Source organism: Hemitrygon akajei, chromosome 1, assembly GCF_048418815.1.
Source record: "Hemitrygon akajei chromosome 1, sHemAka1.3, whole genome shotgun sequence".
Taxonomy (NCBI): domain Eukaryota; kingdom Metazoa; phylum Chordata; class Chondrichthyes; order Myliobatiformes; family Dasyatidae; genus Hemitrygon; species Hemitrygon akajei.
Genome location: NC_133124.1, coordinates 191,251,899 through 191,279,027, shown reverse-complemented (window position 1 = coordinate 191,279,027; position 27,129 = coordinate 191,251,899). Strand labels below are relative to the sequence as shown.

General features: G+C 47.8%; 1 protein-coding gene across 8 annotated transcripts in view; it reads left to right on the top strand.

Annotated features, from left to right (window-relative positions):
* Window positions 1-27,129, top strand: part of LOC140734219 (fibroblast growth factor receptor 1-like) — a 188,477-nt gene that overhangs the window by 76,628 nt on the left and 84,720 nt on the right. The window contains exon 1 of one of the 8 annotated variants that reach the window (XM_073057913.1): window positions 681-950. The exons of 6 other annotated variants lie outside the window; for them this stretch is intronic. The gene's annotated coding sequence lies outside the window, so the exon portion shown is untranslated. Of the gene's footprint in view, window positions 1-680; window positions 951-21,268; window positions 21,406-27,129 lie in introns of those variants that run through there. One more of the 8 variants, XM_073057929.1, reaches the window with a different exon arrangement.

The following is a 27,129-nucleotide window of genomic DNA, read 5'->3' as shown; positions in this document are numbered from 1 at the left end:
TGTGGGACCGATTGGAAGTGAAGAGAAATATGGGATGGGGTAGGGAAGGTGGTAGGAGGGCCAGGGAATGGAGGAGAGAGAGGAGACTGGATGGTATGAGTGAAGGGGGCAGAGACAGGGTACTGTGAGCGGGAGGGCGGGCGATTCTCCGGCTGCTTCGCAAATCCCCTAATCCTCGCGAACAAAAGAGCCGCAGAAGATCTTGACAAAAAAGCGCACACTTCCGAGTGCCAGAGAAAGTTCTGGGCTGCATGGCAGCGCCGGCGGCTGCAGCGTTTGCATCCTGCAACGTTCAGTGTGTGGGAGGGGGGTGAGGAGGAGGTGTCCATCTGCTCTGAAGAGGGAGCTGAGCTCCGGCGGCCGAAACTGTTGCCGATCGGTATTTCCCCCCCTACCCGGACGAAAAGTTTTTTTTGTGTTGGAGTTGGAGTGAAGAAGGCGGGGGGGGGGGGGAGAGAGGGGGGAAGCGAGGAAAAGGAAAGGGGCTTTGAGGGAGGGAGCGGAGGGTGAGGAGTTGGGACGGGGTGAGGGAGCGGAGTAGTGAGGAAGGGGAGAGGGAGCTGAGGAGTGAGGAAGAGGGGCGGGCGACAGGAGAAGTGAGGAAGAGGCACGAGAGAGGGAGGGAGGGAAGGACCGAAGGGGCGGGGAAGGAGAGAAAGAGCGGAGGAGTGAGGAAGGGCGGGGAAGGAGAGAAGGAGCGGAGGAGTGAGGAAGGGGCGGAGGGAGGAAAGCGTCTGTGCTCTTTCACTCGGACTCTGCGTGTGCGCGCACGGGAGACCAGCGTGTTCGCTTCGCCGGACTTTCCTCCGAGCCCCGGGTGCTCGGCGCCTTCCCCCACCCGAGGAAAGAGGGCAGGGGGTCGCTTCGGACTGAGGGGGCAGAAGGGAGAGAGCCCCCACCGTTGACTCTAGGCTCCGTGAGGTGTACGGGAGAATTGCTGTCCGCCGCAGGTAAATTACTCGCCGCCGGCTGATGGAAAACGTTTCACTCCCTCGCCAATCCATCCCTCACCCCCGCTCCACGGGGAGAGGGGAGCGAGAGCTACTCCTTCCCTCCCCTCCATGAAACTTTCCTCCCTCTCTTCGCCCTCTCGGTTTAAACAGCATTTGTCGGTCAGTTGTGTTCCTGTTTTTAATTTAAACTCTCTGCCTCGCTCGGATCGGTCGCTGCCTTCCCAGAGGGCGGCGAAATTGTTTTTAAAATCCGGGTTTGCCGTTACCCCCGCCGGGCTGCTCCGTCCCGGGAGCCGGGTGTCGAGAGTGACAGCTGTGCGCTGGTAATGCGCGCTGCTCCGCCGGTGGGCCCCACCTCAGGTGGCTTTAAAGCGGCAATGTTTTCCTTCGGGTTATTGGTTGTGCTAACATTGGTTCATTATGTGCGTGTTGTGTTCACTAATGCAGCTTGTGTGTGAAAGGCTTCTGCAGTTAATAGTTTTGCTGGTTATTAAAAGGATCCGGTATGGCTTCTTGGGCATGGAGACATTCTCACGTACACACTGATAAAATACCCATGTGCTGTCCCACCTATGCATTCACACAAGCGAACTTGTTCACTCATACTCTCCCACACACACTTACAGTCTCTCGTGTATGCTCCCTCGCATACATCCACCCACAGTCTGTTGCCCTTCATATTCAGACTCTCATAATCACTTCTGTCATCATTAATTTTGCAGAACTCATTGGCAATTGGTACATGGCTGGGCTGTGAAGCCTAGGGAAGTGCTCCCTTGTCTGATAGCCAATTATTTTGAATCTTTATCACACCATCCCTTGTATCGGCCTGTGGGGTTTGTCACTGGGGTGGCAGCCCTGATTTGAAGGGCCTGAAACGTTGGCTCTTTATTCCCCTCCGTAGGTGCTGCTGAGTTCCTCCAGCATTTTGTGTGTGTTAGTCCACACGCTCAGCCTGTCCACAGATGTGTGTGTGAGACTGCGTGAGCACAGGGCTGTTGGCAGCACTGCTCCCAGCGCCTGCACGTGGTCTCCTGAGCCCTCATCCATGGCATAGAACTGCCAGTTCAGTATCCTCCCTCAGTCCCACAGTCACACCACAGTTGCAACAGTGAAGGGGGTCATTTGGCTCAGTGAGCCTTGACTGGACATATGCAAAAAGAAAAATAACCAATCCGGTTTACCCCACTTTTTTGACGTTTTGCCCTCTCAGATGCTTATCCAGTTACCTATTGAAAGCTGCCGTTGAATCTGCTCCCCCTGGTGTGTGTGTTTGTCTAGACTACAGGCACTTGTGCTTATAAATTAAAGTTCCTTATTCGAAATATTCATTGGTTCAGTGGAGCAGAGTGTCAGTAAGTTGTGTTTAGGTAAATGTCTAGTCTGAGATCTAGAGTATGTCACTGAGTCATACAGTGCACAAAGAGGCCCTTCAGCCCATTAAGTCCATATTAACCCCTTAACCACCCAGTTACAGTGATTCTTCATTCTACCCTCTTTTATTCTCCTCGCATTCCCTGTCTGCTTTCCTCAGGATCTAACCCTCGCCTCTCCAGTGACCAGTTAACCCACCTCTTTGGGATGTAGGAGGTAACTGCAGTAACCTGTATCAACCACCGGTCACAGGGCGAATGTACGTACTCCACACAGGCAGCAGCCAAGGTCAGAATTGAACTCGGGTCTCTGGCGCCATCAGGCAGTAGCTCTGTGACAGCATGTGTGATACAGGGGTCAAAACACGTAAAGGGTTAAAGAAAGCGGTCAGCTTTCTTTGCCATATGTACATCAAAGCGTGCAGTGAAGTGTGTAATTTGCATCAAATTAAATCAGCGAGGATTGTGCTGGCGGCAGCCCGTAAGTATAGCCACCACCTCTGGCTCCAACATAGCATGCCCACGACTCACTGACTCTAACCTGTACGTCTTTGGGATGTGGGAGGAGACAGGAGCACCTGGAGGAAACCCACGCAGTCATGGGGAGAAAGTACAGGCAAAGGTGGGAATTGAACCCAACGGGTGATCGCTAACGCTGTAAAGTGTTGCACTAACCACTACACTAGTGTACCAACCCATGTTATTACAGTCACAATCACACTAACCAGTCATTGGTATTCAGGGCAACTAAAGAGCCTTGGCTGGTGTTGGAGGAAGCTCCTGGGTCACTCCCCTTTCTGTGGAGACCGAGCAATTTTATCCAGTTAATGTAGTACGCTATCACCATGATAAGTTACAGAACAAGTATCCAGGGAGTTTAAACCTTACAACAGGAACTGAGGAATTTCAGTTCAATTAATTAAAGTCTAGGTAACGATGTCTCTCAGTGCTGTCAGAGCTCCACTTACTGCGAGCTGCATTCTTGTGTCGGTGATGGGACTTGAACTCGTGACGCAGAGAGCTTGGTACCGAGCCAGCACTGGCTTGCCAGGCCTTGATTGGATGCCTGAAGCAAAAATAGAAAAAAAGCTGGAAGCACTTGGTTGATTGGTCGTTACCCGCAGGGAAAAGAAATTGGGTCAGTATTTCAGGTCATTGATGCTTAGTTGTGAACTAAGAGTTCTGAAGAAAGGTCCTGGCCCAAAATGATTCTCCACATATTCTGTTTCTTTGCATATGCTGCCTGACCGTGTTTTTGTTGCAGATTATTTTTCCCTTTGTTATGGTGTTCTGCAAGGGGTAGGAGACAGTGACTTGATAGGTGTGGGGATACCTGAAATGATTAAGTATTGGCAAGGCTGGGTCTGAGAGAGCCTTGCACAGTTGAGGTGGTGTGATGATGTCCAGCTTCCAAAAAGTCCTGTCGAGCAAACACAAGGATGGGCCACACGCTGCTAGCTTGCCGCTCCAGCGATTTTGGTGCTGTCTGTGTGGAGTAAGCATGTTAAACCACATAGAGTCCCGTCCCCCCCCCCCCCCCCCCCCCGTTTTCTTCAGTATCCAAAAAAAAATTGTCCTGGTAGATTAATTGGCTGCTGTGGATCATGTGGCTAAGTGGTAAAAGAATCAAAAGGGAGTTGATGGTTGGGTGTGAGAGATGCAGCCCTCTCACTGGGGTTCATGTACCAACTTGGCTCATTAGCTGACTCTGCTTACAGCTGCATGACAGTGGTGAGAGGGCCACCTTTCATAAACAATACACGTCTAGGGTGGGTACGATTTGGTGTTCAGCTAAACAGTGATAGTCCGATCAAAAGCACCTCAAGGTGAGCGAATGCTGTGTAAATCCTGCAATTATCAATCACCAGGAAATAACGGATGGTATGCCAGCATAAAATTATAAAGAAAGTATATTTTCCAATTTCAGCTTTAACAAGCAGTTAATAGGAAAAGAGGGAAAAATAAAAGGGCCCATGACAGTTAAACCACTCTAAATCTGCACTTAAACATGGGAGCTCATTCTGGAGTAGTCTCTTTACTCACGGCGCTGAATTCTCATCACCAATTGCGGGTATAATTTCTCTTCTCGGACTCCATCTCACGAAGCACTCCTTGCATCGAGGTCTTCCCTCTCTGCATCCCCCACCAAAGGTCCCCAAACCAGACTCCTGTCCTTCAGAAAACTCTTACCCTCAGCTCTGTAGAACCTTCACTCACATCCCACATTCCTGATTGGCTGACACAACATTCCTAAGTTGGACAAGGTGGCTCCTTATCTTTAGCCAAAACCAAAACAGTCGTTCCAGCAGAACACACTTGCTTTTACAGAAAACAGCGAAAATAAAATACTTCTCAGCATAGCAGTAGAAATCCTAACCGGGTCATTACAGAGAGAATAAACCGCAGGGAATAGAGGAGAAGGGTATGGGGCTGATGAGATCGAGTTGAATATTGTGATAAGGGGGTTGCTGGAGGATTAACTCAGAGCTAAACATCATTAAATTTTATATTTATTTATTTAGCTTTGTGGTGCCCTTCCAGCCCAACAAGCCTATGCTACCCAATCAGACCCATTTGGCCAATTAACCTACTAATCAGTATGTTTTTGGGATGTGGGAGGAAACCGGAGCACCTAGAGGAAACCCATGCAGTCACAGGGAGAACATACAAACTCCTTACAGAGAGCAGTGGGAATTGAACCCGGGTCGCTGGTGGTGTCAAGCATTGTGCTACCCTGCCGCTCACAGGTTGATCAGCCTTTGTTTCTCAGTGCACACAGGAGCGGTGAACATTGGGGTCCTCACACTGAGGCTAGGCTGCTCCCTGACTGTCCTCTGACATGTATAAAGAGGAGGAATTCTGCAGATGCTGGAAATCCGAGCAACACACACTAAGTGCTGGAGGAACTCAGCAGGCCAGGTAGCATCTATGGAGAAGAGTAAACGGTCAACACTTTGGGCCCAGACCCTTCATCTGACATACATATGTGAGCAGAGCACCAGCAGGGTTAGAGATGCCTTCAGTTGCTAGTAGACCTAGAGGGGGGGTCTTTCCATTCTTACAACAGTGACCTCAATTTCAGAACACCAGGGGAACGTTCAGTATTAGTGGAGAGCAAGGGAAGACTTTGCGGAGTCGCTGAGGCTCTCAGAGTGGTAGATGTGTGGGACCTGCCAGCACCATTAGAGCTCGGTGTATAGAAGAGCTTTTAGTCTCTCAGGATTTTGGGGGATGGAGTTCACGGTAAAAATAGACTGTAGTTTGGGGAAGAGAGTGGAAGTGGAAAAAGGTAAGAGTTTTGCAGGTCTTTCAAAGGGTTGGAGAGACACTGGAGAGATGTTGACGTGTAGGCAATAATTTACACAGCAAGAAACCAGAAGCTAAGACACAGGAGCAGAATTATGCCATTCGGCCCATTGAATCTGCTCTGCCATTCATGGATGACTTATTTTTTCTCTCAACCCCATTCTCCTGCCTTGTCCTCATAAGTACTGACACCCTTACTCATCCAGAACCTATTGTTCTCCGGTTTTTAATATACCAAATAGTTCGGTCTCCGCGTCCGTCTTGTGGCAATGAATTCCACAGATTCCCCACCCCCTGGCTGAAGAATTCAAGGGAGCAGAATGATAACTGGCACATTTTGAGTGATAAGTATTGGCAGAGTCCCAGTTCTCCTCCCACCCAACCCCCTCCACTGCCACCGTCATCTAGGAAAGCAGGCATGGCCTCGGTTCAAGCACCATTCAGATGCTGGCTCCTCCAGTAGTACACCAGGAGCACAGCAGCTCACATGCATTGATTCAGCCTGGCGATCCTCATTAAAGCTCGCAGCAGAGCTGGGGATGGAGTGGGACATTAATAATGAAACAGGCATGGCCACTGCACATTCCTGGTCCTTTCACTCTACTAACAAGCCTCGCATTCCCCAAGTGCGAACAAAGACTTGATGATGACAACCAGAAGCACGGCAGAGGATTTAAGGGCTCCTTGTGTGCGTTCCCTGGCATCTGAAGCTTTTGGCACGGTTCAGTGCAAACCAATGATGTGCAAAAGTTTTACCGTCACCCTCGTGTTGAGACGGAGGCTCCATGAATACGCTTATGGTTTAGAGTTTCAGTAGTTCAGTGAACACATCAACGGACAGTGTTTAATGGCCAATCCCAAGTCTCCTTTTGGAAATGGCACCAAATTCCCTGACACTTAGGGAACGCACTTTGCAGGGAGGGCCACTGGGTTCCTGAGAGTGATCCAGATACAGGCTGTTCTTGGAGACTAAACACTGATCAGTGCCCAGTCAGACTGTGGCAGTGAGCCCCCTGCTTGGACTGTTGCCGTCTATGTGCTGATAAGGGGTTCAGACCCAATGATGAAAGAGCGCTGATCTAAGTTGGGATGATGTATGGCTTGGAGGTGGCGGTGTTCCCCTCTGCCACCTTCCCTCGGTCGCAGGACGTTGTGAGTTTGGGAGGTTTTGTTGGAGAAGTTGTTGGTCATACACCTCATGTGATGGTGACAGAGAGGACAACAATGCTTTGTGTTGAGTAACGTCGAGCTTCAGTGTTGTAAGAAATGAGCTCATCCTCACCAACATCGAGTGCTCCATTGTGCACGTGGGGAGGCTGTGGAGTATCAGGAGTGAGTTGCTCACTGAATGCCTGACCCCTGACCCCTCCTGTAGCCTTAGTGTTTATACAGCCGGTCCAGCAATGGTGACTCTGAGGATGTTAGTAATGTCACTGATTATCACTGGGAGCTCAGAGGTTAGAGGTGATCTCTTGTTGGAGGCAATCACATTTAACCCCATTACTGCCAGCTGGGTGAGAGTGGACTTCGGGGGTTTCTGATATAACCAGTTCTCTGCATTGTTGGGTTGATGCCAGCATTGAAGGAGTCTGACTAAAGACCTGATGCTAAAATGACGGCCTCTCATTTTCCATTCATTGCCCTTGAGATGGTGGTAGTGAGCCACTGCCTGAAGTGCCTGTAGTCGTTCTGTTAAAAGGTGCTCATGCGGTGCTGTAGGAAAGGATTGGAGACATTTCCCGGTCAGGATAGTCGGTGACTTTGAGTCATATAGCACAAAATCAGACCCTTCAGCCCATTGAGTTGATACTAACCGTAAACCCCCCATTTACACTAGTAGAAACGTCGTCTCAGTTTTTATTCTCCACATCATCTACAATTCTGCCCAGTTTCTACCCCTCATCTGCACCCTAGAGGCATCTTATTGCATCCATTTAGTTCACCAACCTGCACGTTTTTTGGGATGTGGGGGTGGGGTGGGGGGGGGGACCGATCTGGAGGTTGCAGGGAGAACATCCAAACTCTACACAGTTAGCACCAAGACTGAGCCGAGGTCTCTGGTGCTGTGTGGGGAATTTTGAGCTGCTGACCTTGTCATAACCTGCAGGATCTTGCTTCGGTAAATCTTATGCCTGCAGTGGCACCTAAGGGTCTCTGCCTCGGTGAAGGAAGAGTGGTGCTGAACTAAGAGCTTCCAGGCTACGAAGCCCACTCTTTCGTGTGACTGTGTGTGCTCTGATTGCCCTAAGTCCCAGTGCTCTTCCTGGATCCCATCACAAAACCCACACTCCCATTACAGGGTTTTTATCTTCTCCTTTGTTTTCCAGCAGCACCAGTCCTTTGGCTGACGCTGCACACTGGCGGTTTGTTTTAAAGAAGCGCGGAAGGTTTGGTCTCATTTTCTTTTTGTTTGTTCTGCTCACTTTGACAGTGTGTTGATATTTTAGGGTGCATCCATTTGAGATTGTCGGTGTGATTGGCAGTAAGAAGGAAAGCTTTCAACTTCAGGGAGATGCAGGTCATCAGATCAGTGGTGATGTAGCTGCTGTGTCGTTGTGTTGCTGCGATACCGTGGAGCAGCCTTGACTGCACTGTGGATCTCTCTCCACCCCCCCACCCCCCCCCATTGTGAGCATCAGACACATTCAGTCGTGAGGAAGGATTCTGACAGGGTGGGAGTCGGAGGAAGAAATCAATTGAAAATTATGTGGTGGGTGGTGGTTTCAATTTTCAAGTCTAGTTGTTGTGTGTACATCGAAACAAGGAGTGAAATGTACCGTTTGTGTTACAACAGCACACCCGGAGAAGGGCATTCTCATTTAACCTTGGAGGAGAGATCAAAACCAAAGGTCAAAGATTTTAAGTAAGAATCATAGGGGAGACGTGAAGAGCTAATTTCACTCAGAAGGTGCTGGATATCTGCAATTTGTTACCTGAGATCAGAGACCTTCATTGTATTTCTACAGTACTTGAAAGGGTCATGGCCTGAAGAGCAAAGCCTGTTGCTGGAACGAGGGATGAAGCAGGGGCCCCAACAAGATGGACTGAACAGTTCACGTTCTGCCAGAGCAACTCGACTGTTCTCTGCTAAGTTCTGTCGGTCCCTGTCCTGCAAGGTTTCCGGCGTTGGCATCAGTGCTTGTCTCTGGTTTTCCATGAAGGAACAGATTTTACTTCCAGGAAACTCTGTGCTTCTGTCAGTAGTCTGGATCATTTATGTGACCACAACCTTGTTGACCCCAGCTCGGCGCAATGCCGGAAAAGGCAGGTGTCTGGAAATACTCGAGCATTACGATGCTGGTGGTAAAACTGGATCCTGGGTGTGATATCTTTCAGACCCTCGTCGGCTGTGCCCCTTCACCTTTGGTGAGGTGTGTCCCATTTCTGGACTTGGCTGGTTCCTCAAGATTCAGTCATTGCTGCCTTGGCAGGGAATATTGGTTTCTCTAGGATTCTGGACAGGAGAGGGGGAAAAAAAGAATATCTAACACATCCTCCCAGTGCTGGATGTCCAGTGCAAAAAAAATAAACTGAAAGAACCTGGTGGGTTGAGCAGTATCCGTGAAATCAGAGGGATAGTCAAGTTTTGGGTTATGACTCTACTTTAGTATTACAGGTGCATAGTCTCAGCCTGATATATTAGTTATACCTTTGTCTCTTTAGGTGCTACCTGACTTTTGGCTTTAGATTCTAATGTCTGCAGTCTGAGTGCCCATTAATGTGGATCCCTGTGAGGGAGAACAGTGCACAGTAGGGACCGTAGGCTGCACATATTATAAAACCATTTCTGGGATAACCTTGTTTTTGAAATCTTGATGGGTCAGTAATGGCCAGGATATTGTAGGAAATTATGACGGATATCGATGGAGTGAATGCAAGCAGGCTTTTTCCACTGAGGCTAGGGGAGGGGAAAAAACCAGAGGACATGGGTTAAGGGTGAAGGGGGAAAAGTTTAAAGGGAACATTAGTGGGTCTTCTTCACACAGAGTGGTGGGAGTGTGGACTGAGCTGCCAGATGAAGTGGTAAATGCGGGCTCACTTTTGACATTTAAGAAAAACTTGGACAGGTATATGGATGAGAGGGGTTTGGAGGGATATGGTCCAGGTGCAGGTCAGTGGGACTAGGCAGAAAAATGGTTCGGCACAGCCATGAAGGGCCAAAGGGCCTGTCTCTGTGCTGTAATGTTCTATGGTTCTATAAAAGTCTTCCCACCATCTCGGAGGTACTGGCCAGGAGTGCGACGCGACACTTGCTCGGATGATTGCCGTTCCACCAACTCCCAAGAAGCTCAGCACCATCCAGCCAGCTTGGTCAGCAACACTTGCTCCCTCCAACTAGTGCCTGCAGCGTGTACCAGTGCAGTTACTCTCCCACACAGCACCAGCAGCAGTTCCCAAAGCTGCAACCTCCAGCACCAGGAAAAATAAGGACAGCAGGCTTATGGGAACACCGCCGCCTGCAGGCTCCCCCCAGCGATGCACACCGTTCTGATTTGGACATTGTCATCATTCTCCCTTATCATCAGTGGGTCGAGACCCTGGAGCTCCTGCCCGCACCTTCCGCAGAAGGACCACAGCAAATCAAAGTGATCACATCCACTTCAAGAGCCCATTCCCCTTTCCTCACAAGTATTCCACCTTAGGCCCAGCTGCAATAGCTTCTGCAGTCTAACATCCCACTGGCACTTGGTGCCACAACTTTAGCATTGAATATTAGCCTTGATTAGTGGGAAGGAAATTCTGTCGGAAGAAGCAGTGTATTGTGTATTGATTCACACTTTATCACGCGTTGATGTTGTGTAGGGCATGCTGGGTGTATGAGCTGCTGAGGTGAGGGCAGGGTTTCTGCTGTTACCTTTCACTACTGCCCGGCCCTTCGTCTGCTGGCACAGAACTGGGGCAGTCCAGTGGGTGCATTGGCATTTTGTGCCTTCGCTTGATGTGCCACGTGCATTGGTTTGCGCAGGTGGCTAAAGTGTCACCGCAAGATTTGTCATCATGTTTGGGGATGTGTCAGCAGTCATTTTTGTGTAGTATAGTGATGGGTAATAAATCCCTGTGCTTGGGGATATTGGGATCATAAATATCCCCAAAGAATATTTACAAACCCAAATTTTTATTGTAATCTAGTAGTTCCATTAGTAACTTCAGCTTTTTTTATAACGTATAATTTAAACCAGAAACACTCAACTAGTCATTTATCAACTGCTGATGGTGTAACAGTGTTAATATTTCAGCAGCCTGGGATGCTAATTATTTCCAGCATTATCTATTTTTTGTCCCCCCAGATGTCCTACTTTTTTTTTGACTGTCAATTTACTTGAATTTAACTAAAGTCATTGTGGTGAGATTTGAACTTGTGCTTCTCATCTGAAAGACTCTGGCTGTTAGTGCGGTATCCAGCCATGATCTTCTTGAGCCTGGTTCTACAAGACGGGAGGAAAATTGAGAGAGGTGGGTTCGTGGCAAAGAGGATTGAAAACTAGTTGGAAGTGAGGAAACATTAAATATCTATTTATTTCCTTGTTTGTGAGACGATTGGTTGAATCAAATTTAAAGTTCTGGGCCGAAATAGGAATTTTGTACTTACTGCTGTTGTGGTGTGGAATTGAAAAAAAAGTGAGTCTTTGACTGTACCTGTTCTAGAAGTCTTTGGAAATTCAGCTTTTTTCATAGGTGAGATTGATTTTGGGGTTTTGGAGAGTTGTGGGTGATGAGGATTGGCCTAGAGAGTGAAGCTGAGATATCACTCTCCTTGATTAACACAATTGGTATGAAAGGCTGATCGCTACTCGTGCTGTTTCTTTAAATACTGCCCTCCTGGGCTTCTCGTTCCTTTTTTTGCTTCCTCTGGTGTTGTCCCAGAACTTAGACTTGAGCTGCAAGGTAACTGGCTTTCTTCATCCAGAGAGAGCTGGGAATCTGTTCCACTTCCACACAAGCTCGCTCTAAAATTTGTGGATCCTGGTCGTGAGTATGGATGGAAGTAAAATACATAACATCAAACCCCCAAAAACAGACACCGAGGGGCAGAATGGCTCCTTGAAAATTACACAATAGTGTCTCAGAGCTTCCCCAAATGTTACGCCTTCTATCTGTGTGCAGGTAGGTAGGTGCTTGGCTCATTCTGTTAAAACAGCGAGAAAGACAAGTGGGGAAGTTTGGACGGGTTTGAGATTGTTCAAAGTAGATTTGTATTTTAATTTTTAATTGAGATCAGAGCGAAACAGACCCTTTGAGCTAAGCCAGCAACAACCCACCGCTGGTTGAATCCTAGCCTAATTACGGGCAAATTTACAGTGAGCAATTAGCCTACCAATCGGTAAGTCTTTGGGAGAAAACTGGAGCACCTGGAGGTCACAGGGAGAATGTACAAACCCCTTACAAGCAGCGGGGGGGGGGGGGGGGGGGGGGAGGGGGAATTGAACCCAGTTTACCTATGCTGTAAAATGTTCTGCTAATCACGACACTACCATACCATGTGCTTTATTATCAAAGTATGTTACATAACACGATATACAACCCTGAGATCCATTTTCTTGTGGGCGTACTCAATAAATCCATAATAGAATAATAGTCACAATAGAATATGGTGTTACTTCATTAGGAGTTGGAGGGTGGTGGGAAAGGGTGCAGAGATTCCTCCTGAACTGCCTTACTGGAGAAAGCTAGAAGTGTAGATTCACTCTTTGAGGGAGCAAATAATTTAAGTAAAGATAGATTCATATGTTGGAAGTGAGTGTGATTTATTTCAGTGGTTGCAGGAAACCTACTGTCTAACTGTGGCTGAGTTGTAGCCGGTTTAATAACAGTTTGTAAATAGCAGTGTTGAATACTCCTCACCAGTGCCACAGTTTAGCCTCGGGCTCTTTTTGCTCTGTCGGAATGTTTTGTTAGCCCTGGTATTCTGGAGCAGCTAGAGTTATTCTCTTAAAACAAACTTCTTAGTTTGATTGATTCTCAGAGAAGAGACAAACACAACCGTGACCAGATGTTCTCCCAGCAGCGACCTGGATTTTAAAATGGTAGCTATGTAGTTGATTTAATGCCCGGGGAGGGGGGAGAATCTACCTTTGTTCTGTTTAAATCTTTGATTTGGGCTAGAACTGCTCAAGTCACCATCTTCCTGTGAGAAGAGTTAAGCTGGCTGGATCACTGATCCTGGTGTGCTTCATAAATCCAGAATTAAGTCCAGACTCTGGCAGATTAAGGAAGCTGATTTATTTCCCCCCCCCCCCACTATAATAGTTTTAATGTTTCTGAGTGCAGAGCTGTTTGTAACTGTTAAAGTTAGGGTTAGTTTTCACTTGAGATTTTGCCTGGGTTTAAGAGTGCAGGAACCCGCTGAGGTCAGCCCAGTGGGGAGTTAGCTTAGCAAAATAATTGTGGAGAAGGTGGGGGGGGGGAATCATTGGGGAGGGGGGTTCTGGTCCAGCACAACCAGCACCGTTGTGGGACAGTTTGCCCTAGTTTGTGTAGTGGATTTGACACATACTGTTAGTGAATGAACTGGAACGCTGCTGGTGCTTAGTCAAGTATAGTATCAGGGTTGGTGGGAGAGTTGCCTTGATTCCCCAAGACCTATTGCCCTGCTGAACCTTGCTTTTGAGGAGTTGAAGTTGCTTTGCTTACACAAAAGGGACCAACTAAACATGCTGAAGAATATTCTAACCAACTTCAAGTGGCATCTTTCCCTGGAAACGATGGTGGAGTGGGATATTGAGATGGTAGTGGCATCATTGGCACGTCCCAGTTCTCCCTCCCTCCAATAGACATCAGAAGTAGAGATGTAGTTTGGGGGGGGGGGGGGGGAATTGAAAGGTTATCAGGCAGGTGGGAATGCGGTTCAGTTAGGTCTGTCATTATTGGCGAAGCGGGTTTGAAAGGCGGAGTAGCCGGTGCTGCTTCTGGCTGGTGTGTATGGGTGCTGAGTTTATGCATATCTTCAGAAAAACCAGATGCGCTCAAATGCAGGTCAGGCAGCATCTGTGGAGAGAGAAAAACAGGGTTAAGGTTTCCGGGCATTGAACAGGGAAAAGGAGAAGTGAAGTATGTTTTAAATTGCAGAGGGTGAGAGGGAGAGTAGGGGGCATGTCTACGATTGGGTGGAGACCACAACTATTTGGAGAGCATAACTGGTTTCAATGTGGACTGGTTATTGGAAAATGAGTCTTGTTTGTGCCCGTGACAATGTGGGAAATCTGCCAAGCGACCCCTGGAAAACAATCCTGAAAACACTCCTCCACATTTCAACTATCACTGGAGATCTTAAACAAGGCGAGCTTTTGGTTTATTTTTAATTAGCCTCATTTTCCTTTCACTCTCTTTGCTTTGCTTTCTGTGCCGGAATCAGCAGGGAATTGAAATTTCACTTATTTCCTGATTACGACCTGCGCATTTCCATCGTCCACTGAGTTAAGGAGTTATGTAATCGTTTGGCATCCCGTACACCGTGTAGATACCAGGCTGTTGAGAATATGAATTACAGCAGGTCCCCTGTGCTCTGGAGGAAGTCTGCAAGCAGCTTTGCAAACAGTTAGAGGCTGGCTAAAGATTCCTGGCTATAAATCACGCATTTATTGCAGATCCGCTCGTGTTCCGTGGCTAATGAGCAGGTACGGCAGAACGACCGCCCTTGCGTCGGGAGACCTTGAGGAGAGTGATTTTCAGTCTTCAAATCAGAACAAGGAGGCCTTGTTTTGAGTCGCCGCAGGGGCTGAATAAGTGGTGGCTCGACAGCTGACCAGGACTGGAATGGTGGCACATGCCTGTGGCTGCTGTCAGCTTCTCTGTGGTGGGGTATTTGCTACGGCCTTGGCGATCAAGCCATGGTGTCCGGGAGGAGGATCACTAGGCCTTGCTTTTGGGGTTGCCCTCCTCAAGCTATTGCCTGACCCTCCGCCACCCTCCCCCCCCCCCGCCATTAATTGTGCTGACGAAGACACATGGAAGGGGGATGTTACTGAAAGTGACCCAAGGATCCTGAGACAGTGACCAAGTGAGGGGAGAGCTCCCAGCACCCCATCCAGTGTGTCAGGCTGACTCCAGAAGGCCTGGAACCGACTCGCCTTGTTTGTTTCTGTTGAGTCATACGCCCTGGCCTCATGTCACCTTCCAGCCATTTTTCACAGAGGAGGAATTTGTGTGGAGATCAGAAGGGAAACCTCCCACGCACGCTCTTCTGATGTCCTGCAGTTGAATCACTTTGCCTGCTGTCCAGCCCACTGTCCCTGCCCACCTGCCGACGGTTCCTTGCGTGTTGACGTGCCTGTGTTTTACTGCTTTGCAGTACTGTTTCCTCCTAGTCACCTCGCTGAAGGCGGCTGTGTGAGCATTGCTAGTTGGGACAAGCGTCCAACCCTAACTCGACCCCTCCACCCCAGGTGAGCCATGTCTTGAAAAAAAGGATTTGGCATTTCTTCTTGGGAGCTTTCATTGGAAGATGATTTACAACTCCACCACACCCCATCCCGCTGCCCCAGACTGGAATTCCTGGAGCCAGAGTTGAGTGAGTTGATTGATGAATTTCTGAAGAGTGAGAGGGGTAGAACTCCATGCCAGTGACTGATCCACTAAGATTGAAACTCACTCAGTTGCATGCTTTGGTAAGGGATGGAGGTAGACGTTTTGGATGGAAGCCTAATTCCTTGGAGGGATGAGTTATTCCACAGCGGCAAATATTCCGGTGAGGAAACCTAGGGGTGCAATTGTGTCACGCAGTGAGTTGTTTTGGTTAAGTGAGGCACTGGGTACCCTTGACCCATTTCCCTGTGCTGCTTCTCAGATCAAAGTAACGCCAGATCGGATTGGGGTGCAGTGTTGGTGCTGGGGCCAGAGGAAGGCTGCAGATAAAATTGCTCATGTTGTTTACTGATGCTGCCACTAATGAAACAGTTCTGTGTCTTCACATAGCAGGGTCATTGGAGGCCTGAAATGCTGGGAACCTCAAAGACAAAGAGCGTTTCCAAATGTGGCAACCCAACTTCCTCACTTAACGTCTTCCAAACTACTTGGTAGCTGAGACAAGCTCCCTCCCAAACCAAGTAACTGGCACAGGCAGTTCGTGGAGTCTTGCTCAAATAACAACTGTGAACAAGCCACCTTTTCATGGTGCTATTTCCAGCGTGTAATCATCTGGCTGATAAAAATGGACAGGAAGGCCAGTCCTTTGGGATGAGCGTGATGTTCCAAGCCACATGCGTGAGTTTGACTCCTTTAAGGATCTGCCTCCCTGGGTGGCCAGTCAGCAGGTAGGAGCCACAAAAACAGAAGGATACGGGCATGTGTAGAAGAGATTAGTTTAGTTGGCCATTTGTTTACTACTTTTATTGGTTGGGCACAACATTGTGGGCCGAAGGGCCTTTTCCAGTGCTGTACTGTTCTATGCTTGAAGCCCATTGAGTCTAGTTCACTCCAATCCCATTTCACTCGCCCCTCAATTTCTTCAATGGCCCACTGATCCTTGCACTCGCCTACACCCTGGGGGGTGTAGCAGCAACCAATTTGCCTACAACTGCATTCTGAATTATATTTTATTAACTTATCCTTGCTAATATTATGGTTCATGTGCTGTGTGTGATGTATGTTTTGTGGACGCACTGTTGTCTGGAGGAGCGTAGTTTTGTTTGATTGTTTAAATATGTATACAATCAGATGGCAATAAACTTGAACGAGCTTGATGGTGTTAAGATTGGCAAGGAAGTCAGTGAACCCGAGGGAAACCTGCACAGTCACCAGGAGAACGTTTAATCTATCTACAGATGGTGCCTCAGCGGTCGGGACAGGACTGAATCTGGGTTGCTGGAGCTGAAAGGTGCCACTTTACCCGGTGTGCACTGTGCTGTCCCAAAGCCCATGGATGCTTCACAGAGGAACGGTATCGGAGCTGAGCTTGATCCAAATGTCCCTGGCCCGAGTAACCGGAAACCAGGTCTCCCCGCCCAACGAGTCGCACTGTCCAGCAGCCAACCTGTTTAACACTAGCCTAATCACAGGACTGTTTACGATGATGTATTAATCTTGTAAGCAGAACGGCTTTGGACTCTGGGAGGAAACCCACGCGGTCACAGGGAGAACGTACAAACTCCATACAGATGGAGCCAGAATTGAACTCCAAACTCCGGAACGCCTTGAGCTGTAATAACGTCGCGTTACCGCTATGCTTCCGTATAATGGAAATTGTACAGGCGCTCGATGTCGCTCTCACTGCTGTTGCACAGTCCTAGATTACTGGGCAAGGTTACTCTTGACACATCACATACAAAACACTGGAGGGCCTCAGCCGGCCAGGCAGCATCTATGGAAAAGAGTACAATCGATGTTTCAAGCTGAGACCCTTCATAAGTCCTGCCGAAGGGTCTCGGCCCGAAACGGCGACCATGCTCCTTTCAATAGATACTGCCTGGCCGGCTGAGTGCCTCCAGCATTTTATGTGTGTTGCCTGGATTTCCAGCGTCTGCAAGTTTTTCTCTTGCTTGTCTTTACAGAAATATATTTTTAAAATTAAATTAAAGAGGGGAAAAAGTATATAGTGAGGTAGTGTACATGAGTTCGTTGTCGTTCAGGAATCTGATGGTGGAGGTGAAGAAAATGTTCCTGAAACTCCTGTATCTCCCTCTTGATGGTGGCAATGAAAAGAGGGCATGCCCTGGATGCTAGGGGTCTTTAAAGACAGATGCTGCCTTTTTGAGGCATCCTGGATGCTGGAGGGGAGTACTAGCTACACCTACACTGCCCAATTCTGCTCTGTCTCCCCTACGGCACAGGAGGGGGCCGTTCAGCCCATTGAGTCGAGACTGGCTCCCATCTTGCGGCTTTGACCCGTGCTCCCTCAAGAGGCTATTTGGTTGGAAAGACGATTTGGATTGTAAGATGTGAAGAAGAATGGGAACTTCCATTGGGCACTTCCAGAGTCACTTCCTTGGGGCAGCTGAGAAAGAATTTAAATTAAAGTGTCTGATTTAACCAAGTGCAGGTTTAACTGTGGTTGTAACCAATTAACCAAGATCTCCCTCTCTTACCTGAAGGCTCTGTTCTGTGAGCTGCACCAAGCTAAAGCATTTCCTGGTCTGACATCCCCTCTTATGTTGTGCTGTGAGATTTTTAACCTGTCCCTGGAAAGGTTCTCCTGTTCAGTTGCTCTCGTTTTCAACTGAGCTAAAGTTCCCCATCTTTGCACCGCACTCTCCCACAGGATGCTGCTCACTTCTGTGACATCGGCTGCCCTCTGCCGTCAGCAGTGATGCGTGGACCCAGACTCTCAGAATGCTGGAGGAACTCAGCAAGTCAGGCAGCATCTGGGGAGGAGAATGCAGTCGACATTTCAGGCTGAGATCCTTCACTAAGTCTCATCCCGAATCGTTGACTACTTATTCCTCTCCATAGATGTTGCCTGACTTGCAGAGTTCATCCAGCATTTGTGTGTGTGTGTGTGTGTGTGTGTGTGTGTGTGTGTGTGTGTGTGTGTGTGTGTGTGTGTGTGTGTGTGTGTGTGTGTGTGTGTGTGTGTGTGTGTGTGTGTGTGTGTGTGTGTGTGTGTGTGTGTGTGTGTGTGTGTGTGTGTGTGTGTGTGTGTGTGTGTGTGTGTGTGTGTGTGTGTGTGTGTGTGTGTTATTAAAAATTTCCAGCAGCTGCAGAATCTCTGTGTTTATGATGAGTGGACCCTCCGTCCTTCTGTTGCCAATTCTGCCTGACTCCCTTGAATTATCAATGTGGGGGCCACAAGCCAGGAATATGGCCACTCTAGTGAGGACCCATTGGCAGATTGAATGGGGCACTGGAAAAGTCATCTGAGAAAAGATTCATTTGTAACTAAATCTGTATTTGGCTGGCAATGATCAAACGAGGGCCACTATTCAATGTCCACTCCCAATCACCCCTTCAGAAGGTGAGGACGAGTCACCTTTATGAATCACCACAGTCCACCAGGTGAAGATGTTCTCACAGTGCTGGTAGGAAGGGAGTTTCAGGATGCAGACATTGGGGGTGTTGCTGAGGATATGATTGGTGATTGACACAGATTTGATGGGCTGAAGGACCTTCTTCCATGCTGTGTGTATCCACAAAGCTATAACTCAGGGCATCGTTGGCAAGGCCAGCACTTATTGTCTATCCCAAACTGTCCATTGTGAAGGTGGGAGTGAGGTGCCTTCTAGAACCGGTGCAGTCCTTGGTGAAGGAGCTCTCAAAGTGTTGCTGGGGAGGGAAGTCCAGGAATCCAATGAGGAAGGAGTTCGGTACATTTCCAAGTCGGTGTGTTGCAAGACCTGGAGATGGGGATGTCCCCACAAGTCTGAAGCTGTTGTCACCCTTGGGTAGAGTCTGAGGGTTTGGGAGGTTGTTGACCACAATGGGGTTTGTGGCACAGTGTCTTGTGGGCAGAATTGTACTTTGAGCAGCAGGATAGTGGGTTCAAAGTTCAGTCCATTCTTTTGCCCCTCTTGTCTGGTCAAAGCTTTGGGTGATTGATGACTTGTGAAGCGGGAATGTATGGAGTGTGGCCCCTCCATACCTTGTTCAAGGTCAAGTGTTGGAGGACTCCACTTGTTTCTGTTGTTCAACACTACTCTCCATTCCAGTGCAACAGAGCTCCAATTTGAAACTAATCCAGATCGATTTCCAATTTCCTGTGTAAATAGTGCTGTGGGTTCCAGCAGGACGTCTGCAGAAGAAGGACGTATCTTTATATAACCGCAGTTTATCTTTTAATCTGTCAGACAAGAGAAGTTCGTGTTTAACTGTTTGCTGTTCTTGGCGCCAGTCTGAGGAAGTAGGAGAGCTATTAATAGAATGTTTTTTTTTGTGGGGGGGGGGGGGGAATGCTTTAAAGAGAAGTTCGGAGAGAAGATGGGATCCTTCACGTGTCTACCATATGCCAGAAATCTTCAGCTCATCTGAGTATCTTCACACTGGTGGTTTCCCAACCCCCTGCATGCCTGCTTCGACCATCATTTGCACCGATTCAGCACTAATTCTATTTTATACTCTCGTCGTCTCTCCCAGATTCTACCACTTGCTTATCCTGGGGGGCAAGATAAACGACCAGCCCGCAGGACTTTGTGACGTGGGGGTAAACCGGAGCACCCGGAGGAAACTCGCGTGTTCCTGAGCAGAGAGCGCAAACTCCACCTAGATTGCTGTAGAGGTGGGGATTGAACCTGGCTCTGTGGAGCTATGAGGTCAGGATGTTTCCAGCTCTCTGCCATTTGGGATGTTTCCAACTCAACCCTCACCCCGATAGCAAGTCTTGCCCTTCATTGCCCCCTCCTGTCCAGGAGGGGTTCGGACCAGCAGAGGCAGGGGTCAGCCAGCCTCTTGAAACTTGGCACCTATTTGATTTCCATGCACTCACCCCTTCCACCCAGTGGAGGCTGGAGATGTTACCGATGGCTTCATTGCCTCCACCTCCCACACCATTCTCAGTCCTACCCTCCCAACTTCCACCCATTCTCTTGAAGGCGCCATCCCGTTTCCTCAGACAGAGAGGTTACTGTGGGTGGTGTTAACACTGGTGGCTGTATGGACTGGGGGGGGGTGGGGGGTCAGCAGTCTGATGGTAAAGTGTAGAAGCCACCTCCACCTCCAGATCTGAGGGCTGAGCCAATACCTCCTACAGACGCGCACATACATACACTTTGGGTTCCTGACCCAATCCTGGCAGTGGGACATTCAGTGATTGCTGGGTTAAGGGAGTGTGGGGTTGGGGGTAGATGGAACGAGGGGTGAGGATGGTGTATGCTGGGCAAGTGCCAACTTAGGTGGAAGCTGGGGAAAGAACGATTTAATCTGCTTCTGACACGGCTATTCTCGAGGGACCAAGAGACCAAGCAATACTCGCCAGATTATTCAATATCCAGTGTCCCCAGCCAAGAGCAGGCTTTCTGTGTAGCTCATTCTGAGTCAGAGGAGGGCTGTAATAATTACGTGGCTTCTCTCACTGCCAAGAGGATCTTCACAGACTGGGTGGGCATGAGTCTGCCTCTAACAGTTGTGCACAGAAAATTTATACTTCAGGGTGGAAAGTGCTTCTGAGCTCTCCCCGCCTCTTGTTTATTTTGTGGAGTTGACTGACTTAAAGCAGCAATCTGCACAACAGCCGCTTGTGAAATCAGCCAGCCTCTGTTCCCTGCTCTTCCCCGAGTTCCCAGAGACGAGCGAGTTCAGATGCGTCGTCGCTGCACTTCCCCAGCCTCTCGCAACCCGTCAGTGAGGTGCGGATTTAGCATCTGCAGGCCAGCACGGCGCCTGAGACACCTGTGCTGCTGGACCATTACTGCTCTCTTCATCCCTACACCCGTCCCCGTCCCCCACCACCACCAGAATGGAGGGGGCTTCCTGTGGATCAGTCCCCTCGGAGCGCAGCCGCAAAGCTCGTAGCCCGTTCCCGAGCCTCCTGACATGCTGAAACTTTCCGAATTTCTGACTGCCTGGCTGACGCCAAGTAGAAGGTGACTTCGCAGCAGCCAGCTAGCAGAAATGTGAGCTCGAATTACTAGGCACTCAGGTCATCAGCGCATCGCGACTGCGGGAAGAAAATTAACTAAAGTAGGCGCGGTTTGCACTTGATAGAATTTTTCCTGCTTCTGGCACCTGGTAAAGAAAGTATTGAACAATACGTCTGGGCTCCTGTTATTCTTGAAAGTACATCTTGTGGATCAGTTGTATGCACGTGAGTGTCCCTGGCCTTCGGAAACAGCTGAGAGCACGTGGAGGGAAGTTGTGTCAAACCTTTGTCAGACCACGTCTGCGGTTACCACATTACATGCTTCCATAATGTGAGTTGGTTACAAAGTATTTGATGGGTTAAGGAACGCTATTTGCATTATGCAGGCTGTACTGGTTATAGCACCATCGGGCAAGCCTGTTCAGATCTGTGCTTTGAAGGCAATTTCAGCCCGTTCTGCTGCACCACAACTTTCTATAATGTGGGGTTTCAGAATCAGGTTTATCATCACTAACGTGTTGGGAAATTGGTTGTTTTGTGACTGCACTGCAGTGCAATACGTTAAAAAAAATTCTGTAAATTATAATAACACAGAAAATAAATAGTGCAAAAAAGGAATAGTGAGGTAGTGATCATTGTTCAGAAATCTGATGGTAGAGGGGAAGAAGCTGTTCCTAAAATCTTCAGGCTCCTGGACCTCATCCCTGATGGTACTAATGAGAAGAAGGGATCTATTGAATGGTAAGGGTCCGTAATAGTGGATGCTTCCTCCTTGAGGTGCCTCATCAAAAGTTTATTTGGGATGTAACTCTCTCGTTTAGAGCAGAACTATCTGTATTCCTCAAGTGCAGTCACTGCATTTCAGGAAGGATGAGAAGATCCCAGAAGATGTGGAGGTGACTTGCCAACAAGGTTGATAGGTTTCATCTCCAAGCCAGGGTTGTCGGGTTTTAGACTGAGGGGGTTAACACAGCATTGTGGCACATTGGTGTGGATTGGTTCGTTTTACACATAGTGGAGCATGGTCTTCTGTTGTTGAAGAAGGCTGATTGAAAACTGAAAAGGCTGGAAATTCTCGGCAGGTCAGGCAGCCACTATGACAAGGAGCCAGGTTTACATTTCGGGTTGAAGACTGTTCCTGAGGGTGTCCAAGAAGGGATGTAACAGGGCAGGTTAGATTCTGATGGAGTTGATCGAGGGCAGTTGTTCTCCTTGACGATGGCTTGAGTCAACGGGTACAGAATGAAGATGACGCAATAAACGGATGTGAAGCAGATGCGTTTTACACGGGGGTGGGTGAAGATCTGTGCTCAACATGGGGTTGGGTGGGGCCTGGAGGGTGAATAACTATCGGTTGCAGGGAAGGAACAGAGAAATGGGATTGTGAGATCCCTCTACTGTGGTTAACATGGTGCACAATGCTGTGGTGGTTGTTTATTTCATCAAGCTATTGAGGCATATACAGTGATGGTAATATTTTTACTCATTCCTGTGTATGGGCAACCCTGGCAATGCCAGCGTTTAAAGACCATAAAACCATAAGACATTGGAGCAGAATTGGGCTATTCTGCCCATCAGGTTTACTCTGCCATTCCTACTCTGCTGATTAATTATCCCTCTCAACCACATTCTCCTGACCCGTAAGCTTTGATACTTGATCGATCAAGAACCTATTGGCCTTCCATTTAAATGTACCCAATGACTTGGCCTTCACAGCTGTCTGTAATGAATTCTACAGATTCACCATCCCCCGGCTAAAGAAATTCTTCCTCGTCCCTGTTCAGAATCAGAATCAGGTTTATCATCACTGGCATGTAAACTTAGCAGCAGTTCAATGCAATACATAATTGAGCAGAGAAAAAAAATAATAAATGAAATAAAAATAATAACATATAAACAAGTAATTCAATTATGTATGTTAAATAGATTTTTTAAATAGTGCAAAAACAGAAATACTGTATATTTTTTTTAAAAAGTGAGGTAGTGCCCAAAGCTTCAATGTTCATTTAGGAATCAGATGGCAGAGGGGAAAAAACTGTTCCTGAATCGCTGAGTGTGTGCCTTCAGGCTACTGTACTTCCGACCTGATGCCCTGGTTGCTGGAGGTCCTTAATAATGGACACTGCCTCTCTGAGACACCGCTCCCTAAAGATGTCCTGGGTACTTTGTAGGTTAGTACCCAAGATGGAGCTGACTAGATTTGCAGCCCTCTGCAGCTTCTTTCAATCCTGTGCAGTAGCCCCTCTATACCAGACAGTGATGCAGCCTGTCAGAATGCTCTCCACGGTACAACTATAGAAGTTTTTGAGTGTATTTGTTGACATGCCGAATCCCTTCAAACTTCTAATAAGGTATAGATGCTCTCTTGCCTTCTTTATAACATCATCAATATGTTGAGACCAAGTTAGAGTGCCAGGCTGTTGCTGCGACACCACTCCACTAGTTGGCATACCTCACTCCTGTACGCCCTCTCATCACCACCTGAGATTCTACCAACGATGGCTGTATCGTTAACAAATTTATAAATGGTATTTAAGCTATGCCTAACCACATAGTCTTGTGTATATATAGAGTAGAGCAGTGGGCTAAGCACGTACCCCTGAGGTGCGCTGATGTTGATCGTCAGCTTGGTGGATATGTTATCACCAATCCGTCCAGATTGTGGTCTTCCGGTTAGGAAGTCGAGGATCCAATTGCAGAGGGAGGTACAGAAGCCCAGGTTCTGCAACTTCTCAGTCAGGATTGTGGGAATGATGGTATTAAATGCTGAGCTATAGTCGATGAACAGCATCCTGACATTGGTGTTTGTGTTGTCCAGGTGGTCTAAAGCCGTGTGGAAAGCCATTGAGATTGCACCTGCCATTGATCTATTGTGACGATAGGCAAATTGCAATGGGTCCAGGTCCTTGCTGAGGCAGGAGTTCAGTCTAGTCATGACCAACCTCAAAGCATTTCATCACTGTTGACGTGAGTGCTACCGGGTGATAGTCATTAAGGCAGCCCACATTATTCTTCTTAGGCAATAATATAATTGTTGCCTTTTTGAACTTTTGCCTGGAGCATTGAGAGGCTGAAAATGTCCTTGAATACTCCCGCTAGTTGGTTGGCACAGGTTCAAAGAGACATTCCTCTATTCTGAGACTGTGTCCTCTGTTTCTAGAGTCCACCACTATAGGAAGCATCCTCTCCACGTTCACTTTATTCTTTAGGCCTTTCAGTATTTGATAGTATCAATGAGTATCCCTCCCCCCAACTCCAGCGGGTAAAGTCGCAGAACTATAAACCGCTCCTCATACAGAAACTTTTTTATTCCTGGAATCATTCTCGCGATCTTCTCCAATGCCAGCACGTCTTTTCGTGGTTAAGGGTCCCAAAACTGCTCTCAGTACTCACAACAAGTGTTTATTGCCTTCTCTCGTTGCTCTTGACAATGCAGTAGTGAGCCACCGTCTTTCGTTGTTTTCACTGCGAGCTAATTAGAAAATGAACAACCCGTGGCAGTGAGATGTAGACAGTATTGGACTAGGGGTGATCATTGGCAAGTCTCACCCATGTCTCCAAAGAGGGAGCTTGAACACAAATGGTAGTGAATTGAGGAACAGTCCTTTGAGTGGATTAGTTTGCCGTTGATGACTGGGGGCACATGGAGAGTTAACCACAATTATTTGTGCTACTGGGGTGTATTTGTACATTGCACTACTATTATATTCTCCAAGTGGCTGCTATTTGTTAGCATGAATCCTTCACTTAAATTATGAAATGTTACATCTATGTTATCATACCTTTGCCTATTGTTGAATTAACACTGTAGGTTAAAGAACGGCATGTTTCCAGCGATTGCGGTCCAATTCGGACCGCGGGTGCTGTCAGTGTGGAGTTTGCAGGCTCTCCTCATTACTGCATGTCTCCCATTTCTTCCCACAACTCAAAAGGCACGCAGGTTGGTAGGTGAATTGTCCACAGTAAAGTGTCTCTGGTGTGTAGGTGAGTGATCAAATCTGGGCAGAGTTGATGGGAGTGTGGGGAGGATAAAACGGGTCAGTGTACAAGAGAGAACTCCGTCTGAATTGGCCTCAGTACTCTACCTGTTAACTAAAGGTTAGCAATGGGGGCACAGCAAGCAAAAGGAATAGGATATAGATAGAAAGTCCAACATAGAATGCCGGCTTTTATTGGAAGCCGGCAGTGTAAGGATGAATCTCTACAGCTACACAAGACTTTGAGACCATCGGAAGGTGGGCTTTAATAGAATGTCTTGCCCCTGTCATCTTGTGAAAGGTTTGGCCTAAACTCCTTAGAGTTTGGAAATCCGGAGTCATGACATAAAAGGAATGTCTGAAGCCCTGCAGAGGTTTGGCAGAGTGGTGGCTGAGTTATTGTTGAGTGGTGGGAGTGAAGGGTTCCTTGCTCATGGAGTAGAGTCTGAGTTGGAGGAACCTCTCTCACAGGAACGTGATGCCTTCAAGGTCTTCATCCTAAAGAGGTATGGAGACCGAGTCTTTATATTACCCAAGGCTGGCTATTATTTAGTTGCCAGGTAGTGAAGGGTGATGGAGACTAGGCAGGAAGATAAGTATGAACCTAATATTCTGCAAAGTTGCAGGGTTAGAAACAACACCCTATGGTGAATGAATAAAGTCTTCTCAGGCTTCCAGCTGGGTACAGTTATCAGTTATAACCGACGTTTCGATGACAAGTTCTTCCATCTTCATCAGGGATGATGCCTGGGTATTTACAGCCCTGTAGCCGTCCCTCCTGATTGGTTAGCCGTCATCCAATCAGGTTTCCGCCCTCCCACCATGTTTACAATCAAATTCCAGTTCTTACTTAGAGTGAGACCTTCACTTTTGTTAAAATTCTTTTCCTCTAGTTTTACTTCACTGGCTTCCTTCGGCAGGTGATCCCAAAAGCCATTAGCATGGCACAGAAGTTTCGCATTGTCAGTCCTATGACTGTTGCAAACACAGTCATTAGTTGCAATCACTAATTTCTCCAGGTAACCCAAACTTGTGCTCCTTAATGTGGCTTTCCTCTGGTGATGAGGAGTTAGATTTGTATTGCACCCATAAGAGTCTAATTAGTTATTTTTCATGTAGTTTAACATTCTCTGTGCTTGCTTTTTTTTTGTGTAATCACCTGTTTGTGTGTAATCATTCAGGGAATTTTCAGTAACGAGTGTAGCTGCTCAGTATTTTTCTGCTATTTTCTCTGCAGCCTGTGTCACACCACTGAACCTGACTGTCTCATAAGCTGCTCTGGCTCTTCAATGCAGTGCCTTTTTATTTGTCTAGCTTGTATAAGGCGACCGCAACAACTTTGTCCGTTGTCTTTTCTTGTCTCTTCTTGCCTTTTTGTTGTTTTGTTCTCACTTCTCACTATAGTGGAGTGAGTTGGCTATTGTCATTTCCTTGTTTTGAATACATAGTAAAAAGACCGCAACCACACGTTTTGTGCTTCATTCTTGAATTCCAAAGGACTCTCCAGATCAAAACATCTCCAGATCCAACACCCATAATTTGGCAAAGTATTCTGTGGAATGTTGTAGGAGCCTCAACTGTAGAGAGAAAAAAACCACCAGTTCTACTGGGACAGGTGAGCTCAGGTATGGAGGGTCTGGTAACAAGGAGAGGAAGAAGAGAGGTCCAGAGAGAAATGGGTAGGTGGTACCACCATTGAAAAAGTACTCCTTTTGGACGTGCAGAAGGGCTTGGAGGAGGAGTGAAGATATACTGGTGTGCTGCAGGGCTAGAGGAAGTTAGATTTGGGCAGAGACAAAGTGAATGAGGCTTGAGTCGAGCTGGAATCCAGGCAACAGCATCTTGGCTGAGTTGCAGTCGCTGGAGAGTGGAAAACAGGAGTGCAGCCAAGGAGCGCTGGATTACTCAGGACCTGACTTAGCAGGCACGGATGACAGCACACATTCCTGGCATCTGTCGTATCACTGCGAGTGCTTCAGGACAACAGTCCAACTGTGAAGTATGTGACGTCAATCGTTTACACTGGTGGGTTTCATTCCTGTAGGAGTTGGAATTGTGGTCAATAGCCTTGGGATGAC